Here is a 27,562-nt window from a genome sequence, read left to right as displayed (position 1 = left end):
ATCATTGAGTAAAAGAGCGTTCATTGCACAAAAGCGTGTAATCAGAATAATTGCTGGATCTCATCCAAGATCATCCTGCAGACACTTATTTAAAGAGCTAGAGGTCTTCACTGTATCCTCACAACATACATATTCTCTTATGAAATTTGTTATTAACAATCTGAACGAATTCAAAAGTAATAGCAGTGTACATGGCTACAACACTAGGAGAAAGGATGATCATCACTACTCAAGGTTAAATCTAAGCTTGGCTCAGAAGGTGGTAAATTGTGCTGCCACAAAAGTCTTTGGTCACTTACCTAATAGCATCAAAAGTCTGGCAGATAGCCATATAGCATTTAAAAGGAAATTAAAAGAACTTTTTAATGGCAACTCCTTCTCCACATTGGATGAATTTTTGGATATCGTAAGTGGGTAATTTCCCCAACCCCAACAAAAAAAAAATGAAAAATCTTAAGTGTAATGTAATATTTTTTGTAATGTAATATCTTGTATAGACACCTTTTATTAGCCTGACACGTTCCAGATCATTACGAAGTGTGGTATTCATGATCTACGGAACAAGTACTAATCTACTCCAATCTAATCTAATCCAATCTAAATGACAGAGGAAGATCTGCTATCAGGAGTTCTGGCAGCTGCACTAGAAACTGAATAGACACCACGTCGCATGAAGAGTGTGTATGAGAACATGCTTCATAAGTACCACGTCTGTAATAATATTGTAATGCATCGGTACCGTTCCGTACGCACATTATGCTGCGTTCTTTTCTGTTTTGGAATAATGTAAACACGTAATGTTTCCGTGTTAATACGAACACATCTGCTTAAATGTAAATGAATGTTTCGTTTTGTTTTCTTTCGAAATGTTACCTGCTAATTGTACCAAGTCACACCTAATTCAAATGCTCAGGTGCAAGAGGATGAGTTAAACTTCTGATCTGAAACCGTCTTGGGACTGAAACGGTAGGCTTCTGGACAGAAGTTCCTATTCAAAACATCATTTACTCAATCCCCTCTACTAGTCCTGTGAGTTTGTAACGGGAATTTCCGAACACCCTGTTTACATAGAAACATATTAAACAATTGCTACAAAGCAATAAACGGAGCCTTATCTATTAAGGCCATGTTTTTGTTAGTCATTATTCTTCTGACTGGTTTTATGAGGCCTGCCACAATTTCCTATCCTGTCCAAACCTGTTTATTTAGGAGTGGCAATTGCAACCTAAGTCCCCAGTTCTCTACTAGATGTACTCCAGTCTTCCTCTGCACTTTTTATCTTCTACTGCACCCTCCAGTCTTCCTCTACACTTTTTATCTTCTACTGTTCCCTATATCTCAACAAATGTCCTATCATTTTGTACCTCCTCATTGTTTTTCTCTCCTAATCTGCAGAGAACCTACTCATTCTTTACCTCATCAGCCCACCTAATTTGCAACATTCGTCTGTAACACCACATCTCAATTTCTTTTTTTCAGTTTTCTTCTGTTCCATTTTCCTCACAGTCCATACAATGCTGGGCTACAAACGCACATTCTCAGAAATTTCTCCCTCAAATTAAGGTCTATGTTTGATACTAGCAGCCGTCTCTTGGCCAGAATTGCCTCTTTTCCAGTGCTAGACTGCCTTTTATGTCCTCCTTCCTCTGTTTGTCATTCGTTATTTTTCTTGCTAGGCAGCAGAATTGCTTAACTTCATCTAATTCGTGACCATGAATTCTGATGTTAAATTTCATACTGTTCTCAATTCTGCAGCTTCTCATTACTTTCGACTTTCCTCAACATACTCTCAATCCATATTCTGTACCAATTAGACAGATCATTCCATTCAGCAGATCATGTAATTCATCTCCACTTTGACTCAGAATAGCAATGTTATCAGCGAATCGTATCATTGATATCTTTTTACCTTGAATTTTAATTCCACTCCTGAACCTTTCTTTTATCTTACATTCCATCTTCACTAACGGCGAAAAACTACATCCGTGTCTTACATCCTTTTTAATCCGAGCACTTCGTTCTCGTTCTTCCACTCTTATTATTCCCTCTTGGCTCGTGTAAATGTTGTAGATTACCCTTCTCTCATACAGATTACCCCTATTTTTCTCCTAATTTCGAACTTCTTGCACCATTTGACATTGTCGAACACATTTTCCAGGTCATTAAATCCTACGAACGCTTCTTAATTTTTACTCTTCCTTCCATCGTCAGAATTGCCTTTCTGGTGGCTTTAGCTTTCCTAAAGCCAAACTGATCGTCATGTAGAACGTCCTCATTTTTCTTTTCCTTCTTTCTATATATCATTCTAGTGAGCAATCTGGTTACAAGAGCTGTCAAGCTGATTGTGCTGTAATTCTTGCAGTTACCACTTCATGCAGTCTCCAAAAATATGTAGGTGTCATTTTTCTGCCAGGCAGATGGTATATAGCCACACACATACATTCTACACATCAACGTGAATAGTCGTTTTGTTTCACATCCCCAAATGTTTCAGAAATTCTGATGAAATGTTATCTATCTTTTCTGCTCTTTTTGATCTTAAGTCTTCCAAATCTTATGACGAAAAAAGCTGGGACGCTATAACTTCCCCTTTTGTTTTGCCATCTGCCTACTTAAATTCGTTTTTTAACTATTTGTCATTAACATATGTGAATATATTCTGCATTTTCGTAAGAGTCAAAGATAGGCCCTTAGTTTTAAGGAATATAACACCAGATGTAATTTTGCGCTTAGTTTTATGTATGTAATTGATTTTATAATTTATTTCGATAGTATCTTTCATTATAGAGCGACATCAGTAATTGTTTCGTAACTGAAATTCTATTGTTGACGTATAAACAAATATATTTCTGTAGTAATGGTAAACATTTGGAAGACGAAATGCTAGTAATCTTAAATGGTTTATTTGAATCTATTCGAAAACATGTTATCAAAACCAGCCCTTCAAAAATTCTAAAGTAATTAACAGTTTTGTCAAAAGTATTGTTTACTTAACTATATTTGTTAATTTCATCATTGAAACAAATAATTCAGCCTACGCCTTGTAGGAGAAGGAACTGTTAAATGGAACGAATACTTCGATGTATTTAGTTAATAGAATAAGTTAACTTTTAATTGTAGTTTCTGTAAATTTAACTTTGAACAATGTGTAGTTGCAGTACTTATTATTGTGATGATATATATGAGCCCGATTTTCGGTCACGAGACAGTTAGTCCACAGCCGAGATTCAGACGAAGAACCTGTGTTGGTTAGAATGACAACAATGTATCAACTTAACAGTGAAATAAGTGTTACACTAATAGGCTGTGTGTTAAAGCAATGACAGTGTCTCTTCCATACATACCTAATTATTCCGAAAGGACTCTGAATTATGTGGTTATGTTTTTACTGCTCGTTGATGCTCAACACGAAACTCTTGTAGCAGTATGTGGATGTTCGCCTGCTGACTATTAATGAGGCTTATGGGAAGTTAGAACAGTAGTGCACTGGCCATATATACCTCTGTATTATTGGGAGGCGGGGGGGGGGGGGGGGTGAAAAGTGAAAGTCAAAGACTGTGAAACGCAACTGCGCATCTGTTGGCTACATCATTAGAAGTACTGAACATCAGCCCCCGTACTTTTTCAGCCAGTACGTTAACACCGAAGACAGGAAACGAAGAATTAGAAGTAGGCGAACTGCTACAACCTCTTTTAAATTCTGATTCTAATACTGGATCCCCTACCTCTTCTAAATCGACTCATGTTTCTCCTATCACATCAGACAAGTCTCCCCCATCGTAGAGGCCTTTCCACCTATCCGCCCTCTCCTCTGCATTTAATGGTAGAATTTCCATTACATTCTTAATGTTACCACCCTTGCTTTTAATTTCACCGAAGGTTGTTTTGAGTTTTCTATATGCTGAGTCAGTTCTTCCGACTATAATTTCTTTTTCGATTTCTTCACATTTTTCATGCAGCTATTTCGTCTTAGCCTCACAGCACTTCCAATTTATTTTATTCATCAGCGACTTTCACTAATGTATTCCTGAATTTACCTGAACATCTATGCTATTCCTTCTTTCATCGCTGAAATGTAGTGTATCTTCTGTTACCCATTGTTTCTTCAAAGTTACCTTCTTTGTACCTATGTTTTTCATTCCATCTTCTGTGATTGGCCATTTTAGAGATGTCCATTCTTCTTCAGCTGCATTGCCTATTGAGGTATTACTTATTGCAGTATCTATAGCCTTATCAAACTTCAAGTGTTTCGCTTCATTCCTAAGTAGTTCCATATCCCACTCCTTTGCGTATTGATTCTTGATGATTAATCTCTTAAACTTCAGTCTACTCTTTAGCACTACGATATTGTGACCTGTGTCTATATCTACCCCTGGGTAAGCCTTAGAATCCAATATCTGCTTTCGGAAACTCTAACTGACCATGATGTAATCTATACTGAAATTTTCCTGTATCTTGTGGCCTTTTTGACGCATACCCCCTGTTCTTGCGAGTCCTGAACAGAGTATTCGCTGTTACCCATGGTTTCTTCGAAGTTACCTTCTTTGTACCTATGTTTTTCTTTCCATCTTCTGTGATTGGCCATTTTAGAGATGTCCATTCTTCTTCAGCTGCATTGCCTATTGAGGTATTACTTATTGCAGTATCTATAGCCTTATCAAACTTCAAGTGTTTCGCTTCATTCCTAAGTAGTTCCATATCCCACTCCTTTGCGTATTGATTCTTGATGATTAATCTCTGAAACTTCAGTCTACTCTTTAGCACTACGATATTGTGACCTGTGTCTATATCTACCCCTGGGTAAGCCTTAGAATCCAATATCTGCTTTCGGAAACTCTAACTGGCCATGATGTAATCTATACTGAAATTTTCCTGTATCTTGTGGCCTTTTTGACGCATACCCCCTGTTCTTGCGAGTCCTGAACAGAGTATTCGCTGTTACTAGCTGAAATTTATTACAGAAGCGAGTAGTCTTTCTTCTCTCTCGTTCCTAGTACCAAGTTCATATTTTACAGCAACCTTTTCTTCTAGTTCTTACTCTACAACCGCCAGTCTCAGAGGAGAATTAGATTTTCATCTACCTTTAGGTACTGCATTACCCGTTCAATATCCTCATATAGTTTCTCCAATATCTTCATCTTCAGCTTGCAACGTCGGCATGTATACCTGAAGTATCGTTCTTGGTGTTGGTTCGCTGTCGATTCTGATGAGAGCGACCCTACCACTGAACTGTTCGCAGTAACACACACTCTGCCCTACCTTTCTATTCATGGCGAATCCTAGTCGCATTATACTATTTTCTGACTGCTTTGCCATTGCCTTTTCAGATTTTCCAGCTTTACAACCACGTTTAAACTTCTGACATACCACGCCTCGACTCATAGAACGTTATTCTTTCGTTGGTTATTCGACCTTTTCGTCATGATCACCTTCCCCTTGGCAGCCCCTCCCGGAGATACGAATGGGGGACTTTTCCTGAATCTTTTGCCAATGGAGAGAGCATCATGACACTTCTTCAATTACAGGCCACATGCCCTGTGGATACACATCGAGTGTCTTTAATTCAGTGGTTTCCATTGCCTTCTGCACTTTCAAGTCGTTGATCATTGGTGACTCTTCCGCCTTCAGGGGCATTTCCCATGCCAAGGGCAAGAGCACCTCCGTCCTTTTCGACAAGGCCGTTGGTATAATGACGGTGACTTGTTATGCCGTAAATGCTGATTATTATTCAGATTTTAAATGCTGGCTGATCGCGGGAATGATGATGTTTTGATTAGTAATCAAAGACGCTACCCCTAGACCACGGATGCATGTCCTTTCCTTACATAACTAATAACATCATAAAGAATTGTATTTTTCTCCTTCGTAAAGTTGACCTGTTTGTTTAAAACTTTATGTAATGTAAATTGTTTCGTCAACTTATGTCTTTACTTGTGCACACTGTGGACGTTAATTCTGTTCTGTTATTGTAAGATTTAAATAATTTTTCATTTTCCATCATCTCAACTCGCCGGCGGAAAAACGCTTTTTCGAAAACGTAGCCAAACAGTCATTAGGAATTTGCAATTTGCCACAAAACAAAGCATAATAACAAAATAAAAATTACGAAGAAAGAAAACCGTGATAATCCACTACTATAACACGAGTAAGCGTGGAGAAAATACGTTCAATTAAGATATAAGCAGATGACGATAACGTCATAACTCTTTGCCCGAGGAACCTTGACATACCGTGATGTAACGTGAACCGGCGGTCCTTTGACGACTTCTATAAATGAATATTGCCGTTTGAAATGCATTGTGGAATGTTTTGACGTGACGTCAAACAAACAGCGTCGTCCAGAGGTCACGTGGCAATTCCAGCTTTATGTTGACAACATGCGCAGAACGGACTACTCACTCTGGAGATATTTCTACTGTGTGTCTATGTGTTTCTCTTTCAAATAACCATTCTGTACTACTATCGTTACCTCCTACCCTTAAGTTAGGAAGACTGATTTGAATATTTCGTAATTTTCAAGAAGAAAACTTTTTTACAATGATATTTTAGGCTGCTGTTAAACAACACTTCTTTGGCTTTTTATGACTTCGCTCAGTTAAAGGTTAGCATGAAAGAACTTCTCTAATTGACAATTCAGTTATGATTCCTTTAACTCAGTATTCTAATTTTTTCGTTCAGATAATTCCATTAATAATATCTTTTACTTTTCTATCTTGTTGAAGGATGAAAGAGGAGTCGGAGCTTTATTTCATCTTAGTGCACCGAACCTTTATTTTAGCGTTCATACAGAGAAGCAGTCGATGATAGTGAACGAGTGACTGCAAACTCCAAACTCTTGTCGACCGTTCTGATATACATAATGAACTGGTTGTAATTACCCTAAAGCATCGTAATACGCTGTTGAGCTTTAGGGCTGGGCCAGAAGCCAAGAGAGCAGCGTTCAAGAGTCAACAAACAATATGATGCCAGTAAAATGGCTTTTAAACAAGTGCGAAATTAGACAACATTTCGAATATTAACCCTATCATTACCAACGGGGGGGGGGGGGGGGGGGGGCTCGTAGGCCCACTGACTCAGTTTTTCTATGTTGTATCCACACCCTTTGATATATGAACTTGAAAGCAAAGGTAATTGTTCGTTATTGAATGTACTATTGAGTCTTTACAGAATTTCGGAATAAAAATGTAATTAAAATTCATTTACTTGATTTAATTCTCTGTGGGCCTTAGAAGCCCACCCGTTGGTAATAGCAAGGAAAGATTTACGAGGTTGAGTCTTTCGTTTCAAATTCTTACCATGAAACGAATTTTGGCATTGTTGCCTTCCGACATATTATTATGAAGCGCACCATTGTTATTTTCAGTGTTTCTGCTGCTGTTGAACCAGCAACATGAGTAGACAACGTTTACGTGATAGTTCCATTGAAAGAGTGCTAGAAGAAGTTTTGAACGAATCAGATTTAGAGGAAAGTGAAGTGGATGATGATGTGGAAGAAATTAGAACTGATTCATCGTCTGAGAATGAAGATGAGGTTGAAGCCAATCCACCAGATGATACTAATACGGAATGTGATAAATTCATTGCAAAAAGTGGACGAGAGTATATTACGAAGCCATCTCGACAATATCGGCGTTCTGTACAAAATATAGTGCGAGAAAGAATGGGGCTAGGACAACAAGGAAGAATTGCGTCTCCGAAAGAGGCTATAGAGCTCTTTTTTACACCTCAAATTATGAATCTAATAAAACTACACTCAAATGAAGAGGCTTCTCGACTAGGTATTCAGCACACAGATGAAGATGAGTTATTTTGTTATATAGGACTCTTGCTAATCATGGGTTCAAATCATGACAATAAGATACCTGTCCAAGATTTATGGTCTTTGCTTCAGGGCCGACAAGTGTACTATGGATCAATGAGTCGGACCCGATTTTTCGAATTGACTAAAATATTGAGGTTTGATGATAAGAACACAAGAGAAATTCGTCGCCAGACTGACAAGTTTGCTCCAATGAGGGAAATTTTTGAAAGCTTCAATTCTTCACTTCCATTGTATTTCATTCCTGGTCTACATACAACAGTGGATGAGATGTTGTCTTTGTTCCGTGGTCGCTGTCCATTCAAGGTGTTTCTAAAAGAAAAACCTGGAAAATACGGCATTCTAATTCGAATGCTGTCTAATTCTGAGACTAGATATGTGATGAGCATGGACATCTATACAGGCAAGTCAGGAAATACACAGCATTCAAATGGACCGATGGAAATTGTAAAGAGACTAATAAAACCTATTGAAAAATCAGGCCGTAATGTTACCACAGATCGGTACTATACTTCAGTGGAGCTTGCTGAGACTCTATGGAATGATTTTCACCTCACACTTGTTGGCACCCTACAGTCTAACAGACGACACATACCTGAAGAGCTGAAGACTACAACTGGCCGCAGTTTACACTCTTCCATCTTTGCTTATACTGACCCTCAGACACAGAGGCCACCAGTTACTCTTGCATCAACGCTAGTCCGCGGGAAGCCAAAGCGACTGCTGTTGATGCTTTCAACTTATCACTCAGAAGGGGTGTTGAATGAAGACTCAAAAAAGACTAACATAAATGTTTTTTATAATTCTACAAAGGGAGGCGTAGACACCATAGACCAGATGGCAATACACTACAGCACAAAGAGAGGAACAAGAAGATGGCCTTTGTCCCTCTTCTACACACTCATTGACATAGCAGCAATAAATGCATATTCACTCTTCCTCCTCAACTTTCCGAATTGGAAAAAGAATTTGCTAAACCGCAGAAGGGTTTTTATCACTAACTTAGGTCTCGAACTAATAAGATCTCAAGTAGATAAACGGGCACAAAATTTGTATGGACTTCAGAAGCCAGTAATAATGGCAATGGAAAGCATCACACAACGGAAGCTCAGCTGCTCTGTAGAACCATCATCCTCAACAGCAGAACCAGGAACACGTGGACGGTGCCACCTATGCTGCCAAGAAGCTCCATCTAAAAAGATCAAGTACAACAAGCTGGGAAAGTCAACTGTTACCTGCTCTCAGTGCCACAAACACGTCTGTGGGAAACACTGCAGGAAGACAGTGTTGTGTGAAAAATGCGTTGCAGAATGAGACAGTAAATTTTGTTTGCTTCATGTAGTGTATCGAATTAAAAAAGTCGTTTTTATAAGAAAACACTATTTTGAAACATTACTCCAAAAAATATATAAACTGAATCTCGTGATTTGTTCATTTTATTCCTATTATAATAACATCTTTTATTATCCAGTACACAAAAACAATGACTAAGCATTTTGAATCGTTATTAGAGGTATCAGAAGTAAATAAACTTGATTTATGATTAAATAAATTGTGGTATTCTTTATGGGCCTTTGAGCCCCCCCCCCGTTGGTATTACATGTAACAAAAAATACGTTGGTAATGCTAGGGTTAACGAGGGAATGAGATTAGTAATTGTCGGAATAAAATCTTTTAAATAAGTAAGAAATTAATGTCAGTCAAGCTGCATGTTAATAATAAAAATCGTCAAAATTTGCAAAATTTTTCAATTGGCTTTCAAATATAATATCTTAAATGATTGCAGCAGATTTGGTGACTATTAACAGTACCATCACAAGCAATGCGTCACGTCCTTTGGTGACGTAAGTTCAGAACTATAAGAAGTTACATCGATACATTTCAGCCCCGCTACAGGCGGGATGATCCAACGGTGTGGGTGGGCGGTGTGATCCGCCAGCCACGGGTGTACCGGTGGATGGAGCAGGTCCAGTGCAACGTAAACGACAACGAACTAAGATACAAACATAGAAAACTAGTAACAGTGCACTGCTTACCATTTAAGAACCAAACATAATTAAATAAAAAAACATCTGCCCAATCTGCGAGTATGGAGATAAGCAACAAAGTACTTAACAACTCGGTAGCACACTGATTACAAGAATGACAAAACCAATAAGGCTTATGTGCCCCCAAAATTAATTAGCAGACTGGTACTAATTATATAGCAAGAACAGCAATTAAACGCTATTTTAAAATGGAAGACAATTCAAACTCGCTGACTTCTAACACGTTTTGCAGTATGACACTAGCTGCAAGCTGCGAATCGAGCAGCTTGTAAGGTGACAGAATAAATGGTCAGATTTGCACCTTTACAGGAGACCTTCACAAATCGCAATGAGAAGGTGAAGATGACACCTAACGTAAATCGACAGTTATGAGAACATTTGCCTATCAATATGTAATGCAAAAGGGGATGACAGTCAATCGACAGTAATTAACACACCATTCCTATGCAATGCATGTCTTTGAGCAGAAAGTAGAACAGGGCTCGCGAGTCGAGTCGCTTTTAGTTTTGAAAAGCCAGCTACACAACGGCCTAGCGAAACCCCGCTGTGGGAGTTACGCCAGCGACCACTTAGAGCGGTGGCTGGTAAGAGGACAGCGACCCCGGGCCAGGTGATTCAAGCTGGAGGGCCGCCTGCAGTGAGGGCATCGGTACTAGTGCAGAGAAGAAGCTTTAGAAAACTGCGTTTCGAAATTCCAATGGAATACGAACAAAAGCAAGTGACGCATTTTCCTCCACCCAGTGCAACTCACGGAAAGGTCAATGTACTTTAGGCATCTAGAACGGGCACAAAACGTCCGATTGGCGAAAACGCAATAGGAAGGAGAAATCTACTGAAGTTTCGATGCACTTTGATAGAACGGACGTTGCGATTGGTAGAGGGTGATTCTACAAAATGAGAGGAATGCTCCTATTGGTCGAAAAAATCCGTGACGTGAAAAAGAAACCCAAGTGGAGGGAGGCAGTTCTGCCATGAGAGGACAAGAGAGAAATTTTGTAGTGGGTCTCTCCTCTGAACTGGAGTCAAGTGCAGAACGGAGCGCTTAACGCTCCGTACAACGCAGAGAAGAAATTTCTGTGGACACTGCGTTCACAGCGGCTGCACTCCTGCTAAAATAAGCTGTAACAACGTTTAGCCCCAAATGTGGAGAAACGAACCAGCCAAATTAGTTAACTGTTCTTGCAAGAACTGAGAGGGCACTATAATATGCACGCTGCTCCCACCATGCGAGTGTATATCGCCACATAATAAGACTAGGGCTGAGTACATGTTTTCTCGCATAATGAGAAACACAGGGAAAGTTTCTGCTGGAAAGTTCAGCAAAGGCCAGATTAGTTTTGTAGGAATTTCAGTGGGAGAGAGCGGCCTTGCAGACAGCAGCACGTCGCAGCTTAAGGTAAATACCGCGTACAGAGGCGTAAACTTTGTTGGATCACCAACTTGCGTACACTGTAAACTCGAGCGGCCTTGCTTGTAGACTTGATTGTCATCCCAAATAGTACCGAACTTTGAACCGGAATCGGGCGATTTTCGTAGTACTGACCAACATCATAACGTATGTGTAGGAGCGATTATGTAAAGAAACTTCCAATTAAACTTTCATACAATTGTGCTTAATATTAATGTTCTTTCAGAGAGTTAATATTTTACATTGCTGTGTATAAACGTATTTCACTTTTTGATGATGGCAAGATGCGTTATCCATTGCGCTGTTTTTATGTTGGCGAGTTGAAAACTGTGTGAAAAGCTGTAATGTGGTGAGAAATATTGCGACATTAAACTTGTCATTTCACCTCACACAGTGTTCTCCATTCTGTAATAAGCAAAAACAAAACGAAACCCCCACAACCTTATACAAGCTCTTACGAACATAAACTCCACTATTTCAAATAGCTAAGCATCCGAATCACAGATGTCAAACTTTGTTTACCAGGCTGCTAGTAACAGCTGCAGTCGAAAAATACATTCTTATTTTAGCACAGATTACCATAGCAATTCTCAGGCCAGGTCTGCTTACAGCCCAAGCAAAACGCGGACCCCAAATACTCATCTAAAACACTTAGATTGAAAAGACACTCTCATTAAATTAGAATCAATCCACTAAAATGTTTTACAAATGCTTAGCTAAGATGATTGCAATGAAAAGGCACTCTGATTAAATTAGATTCCACTGTATTTAAAAGGAAGAAAAACACACAGTTTAATCCTCAACATGGTCCACTGTGAGCCACTCTAACTAAGACCAATTTAAACAGGCAGTTTTGATTAACATAACTGCACAAGCTCTGCAACACACATACGCAACTTTCACACATTTCACAAACAGTTACAACTACGTCTGTAATGAAACAGAGTTGCTTCCGTTAAGTTAAACTTCAGTTCTTCCGGAGCGAACGCTCATAAAGAGCAACCACAGCAGACTTTCCAGGAAGGAGAAACTAGTCACAGAGCTACGACTTAAACAAAACAAGGCGCAGAAGTCACAGAAAGAGTCTCATCAAAAATATCTGCTGAATCGGTAGTAAAGTGGCACATAGAGTATCCACACACTCACCACCACAGGCAAACCAAAACACCGTCTTCCCGGGATGAGGTCTCTGCCCACAAAACCCGTTTACTATCGCCCCAGACAGCGGACGTTAACCGACCTCGCGCCCCGCGAGGGCTCCATCCACTTAGGTCCTCAAATTCCAACTGTCACTATAGTGTCGGTCATAGCTCCTGGCGCGGAGAACCATCAAAGATCGTCCTCGCTACCGCGATCTAGCGATCGATTGATCGATGCTAATTCCTCAGAAGTTAAGTCCCATAGTGCTCAGAGCCATTTGACCAGAATTTTGGTCGATTTTTTTCACAGACCTTGCTCATCAAGTGTTCCTTAAGGAAGGAACGTGGTGGCCGTAAATGTTTGCTGATAATTCATTCCTCAGTGAAGACATCATGGATTCTTTCCGGGTATACCTTAGGCATGTTGCCTCATCTTGATAGAAAAATCAGTATGTCTTTCATATTCAAGTGAGTTGAGTACAAAATCTATAAAAAAAAAATCCATAAATGCAACAGTGATGGCAGTACTGTCAAAACACATCGTTTCAATTATGCCCGTTTTTGTTACACCGCACCAAACTCCGATTTTTTTCATCATGGAGTGGTTGCTGACACACAGTGTTGGGGTTCTCCGTTGGCCAGTACTTCGTATTCTGTGAATTCACGTGACCGGGAAGATGAAACCAAACTTCATTACTCATGATTTAATCCGAAGGGTCTAACAAACTATTATCAAAATATCCACGGGTGTACTGCCGGTCTATAGTGTCCAACGGGCACAATATTTCGGCGCCATCATCAGGTGAACTGACGGACTGATCTCCTGTGTACCTGCAGGCACGGAGATCCGTACGCTATGGCTGCTCAGGGGGAACTGGGTTCGGTCACGGCGGCGGCCGATTTAAATACCCTCCGCCCGCGGCGTGCTCCCTCCGCCGTCCGCGCCCCGCGCCACGGTCTCGCGGTGGAACAGATTAATCAAGAGTAAATCGAGCAAACGCATAGATGTGACGACCACGGCGGACAGAGCCATCACACCGACGTCATCTCAGACGCCGGGTGGACTTACCGCCGAATTGCTCAACACGTGGGGCGTGAGGTCTCCACAGTACATCGATGTTGTCGCCAGTGGTCGGCGGAAGGTGCACGTGCCCGTCGACCTGGGACCGGACCGCAGCGACGCACGGATGCACGCCAAGACCGTAGGATACTACGCAGTGCCGTAGGGGACCGCACCGCCACTTCCCAGAAAATTAGGGACACTGTTGCTCCTGGGGTATCAGCGAGGACCAATCGCAACCGTCTCCATGAAGCTGGGCTACGGTCCCGCACACCGTTAGGCCGTCTTCCGCTCACGCCCCAACATCGTGCAGCCCGCCTCCAGTGGTGTCGCGACAGGCGTGAATGGAGGGACGAATGGAGACGTGTCGTCTTCAGCGATGAGAGTTGCTTGTGCCTTGATGCCAATGATGGTCGTATGCGTGTTTGGCGCCGTGCAGGTGAGCGCCACAATCAGGACTGCATACGACCGAGGCACACAGGACCAACATCCGGCATCATGGTGTGGGGAGCGATCTCCTACACTGGCCGTACACCTCTGGTGATCGTCGAGGGGACACTGAATAGTGCACGGTACATCCAAACCGTCATCGAACCCATCGTTCTACCATTGCTAGACCGGCAAGGGAACTTGCTGTTCCAACAGGACAATGCACGTCCGCATGTATCCCGTGCCACCCAACGTGCTCTAGAGGGTGTAAGTCAACTACCCTGGCCAGCAAGATCTCCGGATCTGTCCCCCATTGAGCATGTTTGGGACTGGATGAAGCGTCGTCTCACGCGGTCTGCACGTCCAGCACGAACGCTGCTCCAACTGAGCCGCGAGGTGGAAATGGAATGGCAAGCCGTTCCACAGGACTACATCCAGCATCTCTACGATCGTCTCCATGGGAGAATAGCGGCCTGCATTGCTGCGAAAGGTGGATATACACTGTACTAGTGCCGAAATTGTGCATGCTCTGTTGCCTGTGTCTATGTGCCTGTGGTTCTGTCAGTGTGATCATGTGATGTATTTGACCCCAGGAATGTGTCAATAAAGTTTCCCCTTCCTGGGACAATGAATTCACGGTGTTCTTATTTCAATTTCCAGGAGTGTATTTCCACTGCATAAGTAATTGAATATGATTGTTGTTTATCACTTGACCCCAGAAAGCAACAGTTGATAAATTATATGTAGAATTTAAAAGGGAATAGCTGTGTTGTCTTTCTAGAATAGACTTCAAACTTTCACTGTTATTAATTCATGCATTCTAGGTACGTGACAGCAGCATTTCTAATGATTTTTGTTACGATCTGCACCTGATATTAGCTGCCTCTCAGGTCCAGGGTCATATTTATTTCGAATGTCTGTTTGACACCCTGGGCTTGCCAAGACAATTAAGATGTTTTGTCCATTTGCGCACTAAGTGGTAAGGTAAGTTTTCACACACTAGTACACTCACTATGCAAACACAAAGGTCGGACGTACGACAAATAGATCTCTCCCATTACTTAACTGACCACATGGTAACCATTTACTAAGTATTCACAGGCGGTAACTTGCAACATCTATCCTTGGACCATATCTAGCCAAACAATATTCGTACCAAAGAAAACAGAATTCACACCCCACAGCAAGTGCTAACATTCCCCTGCAGTTAGCACCAATATAGTTAGCAATGGCTATTCACACGTCACATGTACTGAGAGGCTCTTCTGCTTTGACTGTCCCCAAGCGTTGTTCAACCACTGCTGACTCAATACCATGTGAAACCATTTTGGAACCATTTACTAAACAAACATAGAGCGATGACGTTTAACATTTAATTCCTTTTTAGACAGCCTTCTATTCTTCTTCTCGTGGCCAGCTCCTATCAACATAGTTTTTTCCACTCTAACCGATGACGTTGTCTGCGCATGGTAAATAGTTTCTTTGCAGCTCAATTCTGAATCTCAGTCATGAACAACATTCGTACACTGCAACATTTTTTTTTCGAAACGACACATATAAGCAACATTTTATAATACCACCAAATCCACATTCAGAACATCTAATTTATAATCCGACCACTGAGACAATATATTACGACGAAAGAGATTACCGTGACGACTCTTCAAATACCTATTTCCCTTTGACCCATCACAACATCCCTGTAGACATTTCCCCAACCATACGGAGTTGTCATTTCGTGCATACTCCCGTTAAGTGATTTTATTTTAGTGATTATAAAATCATGTCACCCCGTCATTATTCAATGTGTACATTGAACAAGCAGTAAAGGAAACAAAATTTGTATCTACACTCGTTGCCACACAGAGCAATGTTTCCGGTGGTCTCGAGAGGTAATTATTTTTTACACTCAAAAAACTGTACCGGAAAGAGAGTGGAGGAACTGCAAGAGAGTTACATTATGTGTTTACTGACATTGTATTTCAGTGTATTGGAGTAGTAACATCACTAACATCACTTGCATTTTTGTGACTACACAACTGGGAACAAGAACAGTGAAAGTATGTGAATGTTCTTATTCGAGAAACATATGAGCACCATGGGACTTAACATCTATGGTCATCAGTCCCCTAGAACTTAGAACTACTTAAACCTAACTAACCTAAGGACATCACACAACACCCAGCCATCACGAGGCAGAGAAAATCGCTGGCCCCGCCGGGAATCGAACCCGGGAACCTGGGCGTGTGAAGTGAGAACGCTACCGCACGACCACGAGCTGCGGGCTACTGAAGATAGGTTGCACCGATATCAACAAGAGTGCAGCTACTCCATATTATGCTTACATGTTTTGTGATCCTGTAATATTACAAAGTCATCGCAATGAATCATAATAACGTCATACATGCCTGCACAATTTTGGGTTTATATCCTATCTATGAAGCAAGAGCTAGCTCTGGGCTAGGACAATGTTACGAGAACTCCAATTGGATTCCGGAAAGGAAAGTTAGCAAATAGGCAATACATATTTCAACAATTAAACAAACGCTCCGTTGCGTTATTACAGTATGGGTGTCTGCATAACTCAGGATTTCAGACTAAAATTCTGTTGTCAGTTGAAGTATATTTTGTTTCCTTTATCGGTTTTGACAAATTAGTCATCTTCATAATCCTAAAAAATTAGGAATATTCTAAATCTTCAGATCTTGGCTATATATTTATGTAAAGTATAATAAGTGTAATACAGAAACCTAGTTAGTATAGGTGTAGCAGATATTAATAACTTCTTCACAGAAGCATAATGCCATAATACGTCCCAAATGTACAAACTGAATATAACTGTTGCAAACACAGATCGACCGACTGATAATTTTCAGTGACTGAATCACTCTTGAAGATGACTGAGTTGTTGAAACAGCAAAACGAAATAAAAATATACTTGCAACTGACGACTGAATGTTATTCTGAAATATATACTACAGCTGCTGAAAAATAACAGCTTTGAATAAAGTAATAAACGATAATAGTGAGATTGTATCATTTTTTGATGAGACTTACTCATTTCTGTAGGGACGGTCCTTACGTGAGACTTAATAACCGGTAAGTGTTGCAGTTTAGAATACAAATAGCAGTTAGTCAACATGCAAACACCATGCAAGTTTTGGAAGGCATACATAACTAAAGGCTTAAAATACTCTATACAACCACTATATAACTGTGTGACGAAAACCATTCTGCTGTTGTTCGAGCCATATGACAGCTGTTACCGAAGTCGAGCTACGTTCGGTTCGTCGGACAGCGAAAGTCGAACTGCAATGTAGAAAAATTTGGAGTACTTAACATCACTAACATCAATTACATTTTTGTGAGTACAGAACTGGGAACAAGAACAGTGAAAATATGTGAATGTTCTTATTCAAGAAACTACTCGTAATGTATTTGAACAAACAAAGAGCACTGCCGACGTTTCGACCGACTTTCCAGCGGTCCTCCTCAAGGTGGCTCTCCGCTGGATTCCAGAAGTCAGTCGAAAATTCGCCTTTTTAATGTGTTTTATGTTTTATGAAGACGCGGTCTCAAATACAGAATGATTTTATGGAAACTGACACTGGCCGTGAAATCCTACGAACTGACACTCGTAATGTATGTTTTTCTTTTCTTTTGGCATTTGTAATTCTATTCATGAGACAGATCTGCACGGGCGAATGGCTTTGCCGTAAATAGTATAGCCTCGTTTTCTACAGAACGTTTCAGCTGCTTACTCTGTTGTGAATAACTGAACAGCGTGTTTTTATAGAGTTAATCTCTCACACTGAAATTACATACACATTTACGTACATACTCCTCAATCCACCATAGGGCGCGTGGCAGAGGGTATCCTGTACCACTACTAGAGCGAGGGAAAAACGACTATTTACATGCCTCGGTACGAGCTATAACCTCTCTAAACTTATCTTCGAGGTCCTTACGCGAAACGTACCTTGGCGGTAATAGAATCTTTTTGCAGTCAGCATCAAATGATTCTGTAAATTTTCTCAACAGCGCTCCTCGAAAAGAGCGTCCCCCTCCCTCCAGTAATTCCCATTTCATATCCCGAAGCATCTCCGTAGTAGTTGCGCGTTGTTCGAACCTGCCGGTAGCAAATCTAGCAGCCCGCTGTAATATCCACGACACTATGTTCTAGCCACAATATGTTAAAATGAACTAAGTGTACAATCATCAACAAATATTATCGATACTACGTATAAAAGAGACTTTATCGTGTAAAAATGACGATAATTATTTCATTATTTCTGTAATTAATATCTGTTTGAATTAATTCTATTATCAGAGAACTACACTCAAGGACAACAACAATTAAAACCTTTTTTGGTATCTGTGATAATTTTGGTTCAGTTGTTTTTCCTGTACTAACGGATGAACTGTTCGGACATGAGACGTGTGAGGTCTGTAAAGAGAAAACCTGTAACTATACTGTTAATTATTATTTGAAATATAGTGTGACTATTGTCTAGACGTTGATTTGTATTTATTTCAATTGTAATCCAATCTAATTAATGTTTTTAAATGTTAATTTTGAGCTCCGCAATTAGGAGCGCAGCCATTAGCGCTGGTAACTTACAGCGGAGTTTACTATTAGCTGATATAAAAATATGACGTAATTTTCATTGAAAATAATTTTAAATGCTACAGAATAGAGATAAAAGGATTAAAGACTTTTATCTAAATATATTAACTTGATACAAAAGAAATCGAGAATGACAATAGACAAATTGACTATCGTCTTTGTACCGCCTTCTTAGCAAAAATATCAACTTGGCAGTTTCGAATCGAGAATTTTAAGAAACATAAATGTCATTAGATACAAGTGAATGGAAGTAAATGTGCACTGGTAGTCCCGAATCTACTTTAAAAGACAGAATTCAACTCAGACTGAATCTTTAAAACTAGTGCTCACAGTACGTTCGTAACATCAATTTCTTATTGCTGATGTATGAAGAATATTTATTTCGGACGATTTACATGAAATGTTTTAATAGGAGACATACGTCAGTGTTGTGCGCGGGTAGTATTTTGTGACTAAGTATTCCTTTTGCTAGAGAAAAGTGCTTCCATCTTAAGTAACAGTTGTGTAAAATCTTATAACTGATATGCAACTTAGTGCCCCTCACACGACTTTACAGACAACATTTCTACACAACGTCAAGAGGAGATTTCCTCAGCAGATTGACAAATATTAGCCGGGATAATCATTTTTCAGATCAAACGAATTGTTACGCTGACAATAGGTAATTGGTTTAAATTTATTGTGATCTGCCTGAAATATCATTTATAAGTAATTAAAGTCACGAAATAGTATAAACCGGTTCCGCCACATTGCCTCTGAACTGCTTCGATGTCTTCTTTTAATCCGAGCTGGTGCGGATCCCAAACACTCGAACGGCATTCAGCAATGGGTCGTAATAGTGTCCCGTTTGCGATCTCCTTTACAGATGAACCACATTTTTCTAAAATTCTTCCAACAAACCGAAATCGACCATAACTGTGTCAAGAAGCAGCATACCACTAATGTTGTACTCACACCAACTACACTACTATTGGATCTCGACAAACGCGAGCAGCAATATCGCGTTACGATAAATCGCAATAGCGTATAGGCTACAATCCGGCCTTTATCAAAGTCGGAAACGACTCCTTAGACGAGGCATCACAACAACGTTTCACCAGGCAACGGCCGTCAACTCCTGTTTGTGTATGAGAAATCGATTGGAAACTTTCCTCATGTCAGCACGTTGTAGGTATCGCCAACGCCGCCAACCTTTTCTGAATGCTCTGTAAAGCTAATCATTGACATGTTACAACACCTTCTTCCTGTCGGTTAAATTTCGCGTCTGTAGAACGTCATCTTCGTGGTGTAGCAATTTTAATGGCCAGTAGTATAGAAATTTAGTGTAAGTCTTCTTGTATCCTCTTACAGTTACTCAAGAACGACACCTTCCTGTACACTATACATTGGTCTAGCTTGCAGTGCATGAAACAGAAGATTACTCGTACAATTTGGTAGTACTAACGATTACAAGTTGCGCAGTGCATATCACTGATAAGCATGCTGTTAAAGGGAGATGGAAGGCTAAGATAAAGTAGGAGCTTCCAGTCTAGAGTTTCTCGTGAATTTCTCCGTAAGCGTGTAACCTTGGGAAAAGTGGTGAGTACGCCTACGGCGAAATGTCCTCGTTACGCAGCGAACGTCGTGCGACGCGAGGCGGCTGCATACTGCAGCGAGCGCACGGGCCCAGAAAGTTGGCTGGAATTTTTAAGTGGGCTCCGCGCCAGACAATGGGAGACAATTTGCGGGGATCGAGTTAGCCGCGCGGCGGTTGAGGCTGCCGGAGCGACGGCTGCCGCGCTGAGGGCCAATCAGAGCCCCATTGCGTAGCCCGCCCGAGGACGCGCCCGCCGGCTCTCTCCGCCAGACCCCAGGAATACCGTGCACGCTGGAAGCGGCGTTATTTACGGCAACAGCAAAGACGCACGCGCTCGATATTCCGATAAGCGGATTTACAAATGTAGCGGCGAACTTTCCAGTGAGAGCCGTCAGCACGCAACGAAGAGTCTATTGACACAAAGAAATTGGAGGCATTAGCTGCCAGCAGGGGTTGATCTGAATCAGTGGATAAAACTGAAAATTTATGCTAGACCGGGTTTCGAAGCCGTGTCTCCAGCTTACTAGGCAGATGAGATGACAACTGCGTCTTCGATACACAACGGTCATGGCAGCTGCAAGGACTGCCGTAGCACGCCTCCCATCAGAGCCAAATTTCCAAATTATACAACATATTACTAATGTAGTGCCCCTTGTCCAGTTTCCTCTTTACTCGCACCATTTCACCGATTCCCGTAATAGTTGGAACCTGGTGTCCATTTGCATTGAAGAGATCGTTGGCCATCTCGCCTTCCCCCCTTTTTTCTTTTATTGAGATTCGATTTCCCCCCCCCCCTCCCGCCCCCCAAGGGGGCGGGCTGGCAGCAGCTGAGGACGCCGATCTTCAGCCTAGAGAATTATTTTTTTTTAAAGGAAGATCATAAATAATAAAATCAGGCGATAAAATCGGAGACTTAAATGGTAAAAATGGCGGAAAATTGTGGAACTTAAAACATTAAACAAAGGGTTGGCAATGCTAATAAAATACACAGGAAGCAGACAGGGAAAATAATAGAGACACAATTAAAAAACACGGCGACAGCCTGGTTTCTGTTCGCAAGAGATATAAAAATCACACCCAGCGACAGCGTGATTTCTGTTCGCAACACTTTGGAAAAGACGCACATCACTGAACAATCACTTAAAACACTGCACTAAATAGTTGGCACAAATATGACACACCACAGCTGAGGGCAGATGGGGGGAACCTGGACAGAAAAGGGGTGGGCTGGGCAGACAGGAGAGGGAGTGGGGAAAGGCAGAGGAGGGGGGGGGGGGGGAGGCGGATATCCAGGTGGCACTGTCATAACAGAGGATGGGACAGATTAAGGATTTGTAGGTGTAGAGGATGGTAGAGGCATTGAACCCCCATGGCCAGTCAAAGAGGAGTTTGAGGAGCTTTGGGCTTTGGACTGGATAGAGCGGAGATGATGGATCAAGTGAGATGACGGTCAATGGTGAGGTCAAGTTAGGTGTCATCTCGCATTTAAACTTTCTCTATTTAACACGTTATAACACTGAAACTAATTACGAGTACCAAACTTGTAGCATTAATGTCCAGAGTATGGGGTACATGATTTCCATGCATCACAGCGCCACCATCCAGTTCCAACTATGGCGACCACCAGGTGCCGTGATCAGCCTCCGTGATTCATAGTCAGATACACCTGTTGACGTGTCGACATGAGCTTGGACAGAAGGAAAAGGGCATTATTGGTGAAGTTCTATTGTCAAAACAACAGTAGTGCTGCAGCTGCAGCTGCGCCTGCTGGAAGGATTGCGGAAGGGTCCTCTTTCTCTGCTGTGCGGAGCATGATGAAGAAGTTCGAATCAACTGGAGAACTGAGCGTCGCTCCGGGAAGAGGATGACGACCGGTTGCACCATAGGTGGTTGGTGAAACTGCTGTTGCTATGGCCGACAACGCTGCGCGCATTTCCCGATCGTCAGACAGTGCCCGTGTTGTGTCACGACAGTTGAATATCCCGTGGTCCACTGTTCGGAAAGTGCTCTGAATCATTCTCATATGGTATCCGTATAAGATCCTTATCGTACAGCAGCTTGCACCACAGGACACACAACGATGTGTTTATTTCGCTCTCCACTTTCTCGCAAGGATTGAAGTTGACGAGGGCTGGCCCTGTACCATCCTGTGGACAGACTAAGCTCATTTTAGAATGAGATTTTCACGCTGCAGTGGAGTGTGGGTTGATATGAGACGTCCTGATAGATTAAAACTGTGTGCCGGACCGAGACTCGAACTCGAGACTGCCTTTCGCGGGCAAGTGCTCTACCACCTTTTTTTGTTGTTTTTTTTTTGCATTTTGTTCGTTGTTGATCGTTGTTTTGGTCATTTCGGACGTCACATGGCATCCGTTGAAGTTCGTTGTTGATCCTTTCACTCAGTTTTTTTCTTACCGAGGTCAACCAGCTCTCTGACTGCACACGCTGAGCTACCGTTCTAGCGCCAGCTGAGCTACCCAAGCACTACTCACGACCCACCTTCACAGCTTCAGTTCTTCAAGTACCTCGTCTTGGAAGGTCGGCGACGAGGTACTGACAGAACTGAAGCTGTGAAGTAGTGCTTGGGTAGCTCAGATGTCGTCGGCACGGTAGCTCACCGCGTTCGGTCAGCAAGCTGGCTGGCTTCTGCAATAAAAAACTGAGTGAAATGATCAACAACGTACTTCAACGGATGTCATGCGACGTCCGCTACGACAAAATACAACGAACGATAAAGATGAAAATGCAAAAAAAAAAAAAAAAAATGGTAGAGCACTTGCCCGCGAAAGGCAATGGTCCCGAGTTCGAGTCTTGGTCCGGCACACCGTTTTAATCTGTTAGGAAGTTTCATTTAAGCTCATTTTGCTCTGACGGGTGAGGTGAATATACAGAAATGCCGAGTGTGGAGAATTTCACCACCAGACACTGTGCATGAAGTTCCTCTGTGTGGTGATGTGTCACAGTATGGGGTGGCTTCACGACTAAGTTCATTTTTAGCCCATTCTTGACACTCAAGGATCACAGACGTGCACTGTGGTTCGTCAGCCTCGCTGCGATATGATTCGGCAGCATGTCATACCCGCCCTACAAGAGGGACACGCATTCAACTTAGTAGTTTTCATGCAAGATGTGGCCCCACCGCACATGGCTCGTGAAGTTTAGCTGTTTCTCCGAAACACATTTGTAAACCATCGAATTATCAGCCGATCGTTTCCAAATGCTTGGCCGGCATGTTTACCTTATCTCATTCCCTTTGATTTACCTGAAGAACAGCACTTACCAGGGCAACATTCATACATGTGCTGATTTGAAGCGCAGTTTATCAAGGAAGGTAGCCAGCATACCTACAGACTTGCTTCGCTCTGCTGTGCAGATTGCGATCCTGCGCTTTCAGACTCTTTTTGACACCAATGGATTCCATACTGAGGCCCTTTTGTAGCACTAATAGTAACGGTATGTAATGGTATGATGTACCACTGCAGCACATTCAAAGTGTTTCAAATGAAGTGATTCTGCATTATCTCTCTTCCCTATGTCCCTGACATTAATGCTACCAGGTTTCGTAGTCGTGTGGTGATTAGTTTCCGTATTATAAACTGTTACATAGCAAAAGTTTAATTATAATTACCAGTTATACACGGTAAGGTAGTACAGTTTCATTATAGGTACAATTCCGATCTACATAAGGTTTAGCCAGCCACGGTGGCCGAGTGGTTCTAGCGCTTCAGTCCGGAACCGAGCGACTGCTACGGTCGCAGGTTCGAATCCTGCCACGAGCACGGATGTGTGTAGTGTCCTTAGGTTAGTTAGGCTTAAATATTTCTAAGTTCTAGGGGACTGTTGACGTCAGATGTTAAGTCCCATATTGCTCAGAGCCATTTTAACCATTTTGAACATACGGTTTCCGACTATGTTTTAGATTCGTACTGTTGGTAGGATTTGGTTTTGTACGGCGTTGCAGTGCGAAAGGTTCCTGCAGCTCCTTCTGTCATTCCTCTGAATACACCAATTTGTGCTACAGAGATATCACTTCCTTCTTGTTGAGAGGTAAGTGAAGTTACGCAGTTCCATGCGCTCTTATAAACTGACTAGTTAAAATGTAGCCGGCCGGTGTGGCCGTGCGGTCGTAGACACTTCAGTCTGGATCCGCGTGACTTCTACGGTCGCAGGTTCGACTCCTGCCTCGGGCATGGATGTGTGTGATGTCCTTAGGTTGGTTAGTTTTAAGTAGTTCTAAGTTGTAGGGGATTGATGACCACAGATGTTAAGTCCCATAGTGCTCAGAGCCTTTTAATTAAAATGTACCTGTAAATTTTACTCGGATATTTGTGAGGTTAGAGACTTGTTTCCCGTTCCTGCATATTCTGTGGTAGCTATAGGAAAGACTGCGTGACATGTGCTGCTATCTCTTGGCACAGCTTGGTATTATTTACTCCTGATTTCACTCTCATCAGTAGTACACTTTCGATCAGAGAAAGGGTACAATTTCGATGTTCTACTACAATTTCGCTCAGTGCAGTTCTTTAGTTAAGTCCGCCGAGACCGGTTACTGTAGTCATATGATACAGATACACGATTACTACAAATAAGACGTGTATACTTGAACATATTTTTTCTCGCGAGTTTTTGAAACAAACCATCATTTTCTTCTCTTAGATGCTCCGAAAACGGCCAAAAACGAAAATCTACTATAAAAAGAAACCCAGCTGCATTACATGAGGCAATAAAGAGTGTAACGAATGGACGTTTGAGCCTTCGAGCTGCATCAGAATTATACTAGATTCCGTTCATCACTCTGCATGATAAAGTTGAAATTAAAGAGAAAATGCAAGCTGGATTAGAAAACAGAATTGGTCCTTCTGAAATGGAACATGTTATGGTCGAAACAGCCTTATTTCTAGAACAGAGGGACTTGGGTCTGTCGTCACTCTAGTTTCGAAGAGCTACATTTCAGTTGGTTGGGAAAAATAATTTGGAACAGCCATGGAACTTAGAAAGCAAGGTTGCTGAATCGATTGGCTTAGAACATTTATTAAGAGACACGCTAATCTTAGCCTGCGAAAACCGTAGAGTCTCTCACGAGCCAGAACTGGAGGCTTAAGTAAAGCAGAAGTAACTAAATATATACAAGAATTTGTTAGAAATCTTAAGCGAATACAATTTGCTTTATAAACCAGTGTGTATTTATAATACGGATGAGTCCAGAATTCCTCTTAACAACAGACCCCCAAAAATTGCAAGTACTGAACGTGTGTGAGATGCTTTTTCATTAACAGAAGGTGGAAAGAGGACAAAGTGTGACTGTTGCTGCAATCATAAAAACATCTGGTACGTATTTACCACCAATGGTAATTTTCAAAGGAGTGAGGAGGCGCTGCGTTTCAGGATGGTTCACCTCCTGGCTCCATTACAGAGATGAGAGAATTGGATTACATAAATGAAGAACTGTTTCTGGTCTGTCTTCGGCACTTCAAGAAATAAAAAAACATCTCTTATTATTGACAACTATGACAGCCAAATCGTTCTGGCGTATCCTCAAACGTCGGAACAAAGCTGCGAAACGAAAGACCAGAGAAGTCAGTGAAGAAACGGCGGCAAATGGTGCGCGGAATAGTACCGTGAAGCGCCAGTTGCGCCCCCTACAACAGCTCCCTTTAAACGCAGCTCCTGCCATCCTCGGCCGCACTAGGTCGGCCCGAGACTGCGTGTGATTAGTGCTACGCTGTCAGTAATCAAGTGTTTTCTTTGACTCTGTGTATAGCAAGAACTGTTCTGTTTTCGCATCGCCTCCCGCTACCGACATTTGCTGTAAAGAATGTTAAGTACTGTCAATTCGCTTCTCTGGAAATAAAACTTCTAATGTTATTAGTTGGAAATTGTTGTATAGCATTTCGAGAACGCTGCATCACAAAGGTACCCAATTAGCGAAGAGTGGGCAATAAAGTAATGAGACTGATGCGGAAAAAAATGTTGCTTACAGTTTTAGTCAAGTTTAGTGTTGTCTCCTTCAAAATAGTTCCCTTCTGATTGTACACACTTTTCCCAGATCTTCTGCCATTGATGGTAACATTTCTGGAACTCATCTTCTGTAATATAATCCAAGACCTCCGTCACAGCTTTTTAGACATCTTGTGTTGTTTGAAAATGGTGCCCAAAAATGGTTCAAATGGTTCTGAGCACTGTGGGACTTAACTTCTGAGGTCATCAGTCCCCTAGAACTTAGAACTACGTAAACCTAACTGACCTAAGGACATCACACACATCCATGCCCGAGGCAGGATTCGAACCTGCAACCGTAGCGGTCGCGCGGTTCCTGACTGAAGCGCCTAGAACCGCTCGGTCACTCCAGGCGGCGAAAATGGTGTCCCTTGACCGCCGTTTTGACTCATTGAAATAGAAAATGAATAAGGTGCCTGTGGTAGTACTGAAATTTGTTTTGAGGTAAAAAATTGCTGTACTGAGAGAGCAGTATGGTATGGAGCATTATCCTAATGCAGAATCCAATCATCAGCAATGTTGCCACGGACACAAAATACTCTTTTACGAAGTCTTTCTAAAATTTCTTTGTATTAATATTGGTGGACTGTTTGCCCAGGAGGCACCCACTCTTTATGAACAATTCTCTTGGAATCAAAGAAGCACACAAGCATGCATTTCACTTTTGACTTTGACATGAGAACTTTTTTTGGTCTGAGTGATCCCTTTGAGCACCATTGCGAACTTTGGCGTTTTGTCTCTGGATCGTACTGGAAAAAAACAACTTTCATCACCAATGATAACACGGCTCAACAATTCTGGATTGATTTCCGTTTGCTCTAACAGATCAGCTGCCACATTTTTCCGTGTTTCTTGCTGTTGTGGTGTGAGATTTTTGGGGACCATTTTTGCACAAATCTTTCTCATACCAAGAACTTCAGTTATTACTATATAAACCATTTCTCGATTGATGTTCTTCTGCAATCGTTTTCACGGATAATCTTCGATCAAAAAATGGTTCAAATGGCTCTGAGCACTATGGGACTTAACAGCTGTGGTCATCAGTCCCCTAGAACTTAGAACCTAACTAACCTAAGAACGACACACACATCCATGCCCGAGGCAGGATTCGAACCTGCCACCGTAGCAGAAGCGCGGTTCCGGACTGCGCGCCTAGAACCGCGAGACCACCGCGGCCGGCTAATCTTCGATCAGATCGTACGAGTTAACGCACCCTGGCCAAGTTGACATCTGTCCGTGAGGGTGATGGTCGTCAACTACGGTCTTCAACATTCGTTCTGCCTTCACTAAAAATTTTATGCCAACGAAAAACTTCAGCTCTTGACATAACCTCCTCTCCAAAAACCTTCTGAAGCTTACAGTAAGCTGTCGTCGCGTTTTCACACAATTTAACGCAAAAAGAAATGGCATACCTTTGAGCAATATTATGCGGTTCCATTTCCGTGACGAGAGACACAAA

Source organism: Schistocerca gregaria, chromosome 5, assembly GCF_023897955.1.
Source record: "Schistocerca gregaria isolate iqSchGreg1 chromosome 5, iqSchGreg1.2, whole genome shotgun sequence".
NCBI classification, from domain to species: domain Eukaryota; kingdom Metazoa; phylum Arthropoda; class Insecta; order Orthoptera; family Acrididae; genus Schistocerca; species Schistocerca gregaria.
The sequence above is the reverse complement of the archived record's forward strand: the minus strand, read 5'-3'. Positions refer to the sequence as shown.